The sequence below is a fragment of the Cebus imitator genome, unplaced genomic scaffold, assembly GCF_001604975.1.
Source record: "Cebus imitator isolate Cc_AM_T3 unplaced genomic scaffold, Cebus_imitator-1.0 Scaffold540, whole genome shotgun sequence".
Classification (NCBI taxonomy): domain Eukaryota; kingdom Metazoa; phylum Chordata; class Mammalia; order Primates; family Cebidae; genus Cebus; species Cebus imitator.
Genome location: NW_016107855.1, coordinates 1039655 through 1041673, shown reverse-complemented (window position 1 = coordinate 1041673; position 2019 = coordinate 1039655).

Genomic DNA, 2019 nt, shown 5'->3' with positions numbered 1-2019 from the left:
TTCCCACCTGCTTGAGAAGACATTTTATTCTGAAGGGATTTCGATACTCTCTGCTTTATATTCTAGGTGTTCAATTACCATTCATGCAAAATAGAATCTTTAAGGAAACATGCCCTCAAATTGATTTATTTTGAGATTGAATATTTTAAATTTTTAATCCTCCTCTGAAGTTACATTTTACCATGTGCACGATGAGAAAATTTTTAGAGGTCCAGGAATCAGTGGGGTAGGGATGGGAATTTTTGTGTTTATTAATAAACTCCTGGCCGGTCACGGTGGCTCAGGCCTGTAATCCCAGCACTTTGGGAGGCTGAGGAGGGCAGATAATGAGGTCAAGAGATCAAGACTATCCTTGCCAACATGGTGAAACCCCTTCTCTACTAAAAATACAAAAATTAGCCGGGCAGGGTGACACATTTTTTTTGGGATCAGCAACACTGTTTTGTTCTTAGCGAAAACTCCGCAAGGAACACAGTCCCGGGAGGCTGGGGATTGGGGTCAGGACTCTGCCACAGACTGTCTTGGCAGGTAGGGGACAGGGACAGGTCTCACTGCGGCACTCGGACCTCCAGCTTGCACTCAGCCAGCGCCTCGCCCAGCTCGTTGACGGCCCGGCAGCTGTAAGTCCCAGCATCGAAGGGCGAGGGTCGGCGGATGTTCAGCGTCAGGGCCCCCTGGTAGTTGGTCATCAGGAACTTGGGATCTTCGCGGATTTCCATCTTATTTTTCATCCAGACCACTTTCGGCTTTGAGTGGCCTCTGACAGCACAGTTGAGAGCCACCGAGTACCCAGCCACGATCACCTGGTCTATGAGAGGCGTCAGGAACTTGGGAGGCATCCGGAAGTCATGCTCCTTATACTCGAACGGTTTGAAGATGATTCCTGTCTTGAGGATGTGAGCCGTGTTCTTGGAGACCCCAGGTGCGTCACTGAGCCCACAAACGTTCTCAGTGTAAACTCAGAAATAGTATTCGTTGCCCAGGATGAGGTCAGATACCGGGCAGCTAGTGTGCCGGTTGCGTTAATAGACGTTGAACCACTCCATGGTCTTCTTGTCTGCTTTCTGGACCAAATACCCCATGATCTCACTGTTCCCATCATCTTTGGGGGCCTGCCACTCCACCAGCGCGTTCGTGCCCCACACCTCTTTCACCATCACATTTATGGGAGGCCCAGCCTTTTCCACAACGCGGATGCGGATGGTAGCAGTGTCCTTCATGTTCTCGATCTACACAATCAGCTCGTACTCCCCGGAGTCGGAGCGGGCCGCCTGGCGCACGAAGAATACAGTGTCGAAGTCGCTGGTCCGCACGTGCACGCGGGAGGTGTCCAGCGGGGCCCCGCCCTTGGTCCACACCACCTGGGGCCGGGGCTTTCCCTGGAAGGGAACCACAAGGTTGAAGGGCTCTCCCACTTTGCGGACGTAGGTCTGGCGGAGGTGGCGGGGGAGCTGGATCTTGGCGGGCTCCGAAATATCCCTAATGGTGACCGGCTGGACCAGGGTGGCCGGCTAGCTGCGCCTCGCGATGTTGACCCCGACGACTCGGAAGAGGATTCTGGCTCCGATCCCACTTGGACTCAATCTTGGACTTCCTAACCTCCAAAACTAAGGAAAACACTTTGGAGAAAAAGATTCAGTACTCTCTCACATGTTGATTCTCACCAGAACAAGCTCTATAATTTCCAAGACCCAGTGAACAATGAAAATGTGGGACCCTTCACTCAAAGATGATTAAGATTTGCAAGATGGCAACAGCAGAGCATTAAGCCAAGTGTGGGCCCTTCTGAGCACAGGGCTCTGTGCCACAACACAGGTCGCACACCTGTGAGGCTGGCTTTGATTCTCACTTTATTTTGCTGAAAGAAAAGAATATTAACGTAGACCACTTCTGAGTAAGAAGGGAGTGGGAATATTTGCCCAGGATCTACTTCCTGGAGCAAAATCTTTGAGAAGTTCCGTTTTCTTTCTCTGCTGGTAGCAGAAGAAACTTCAGACATGGATAAGAGGTCGATCCATT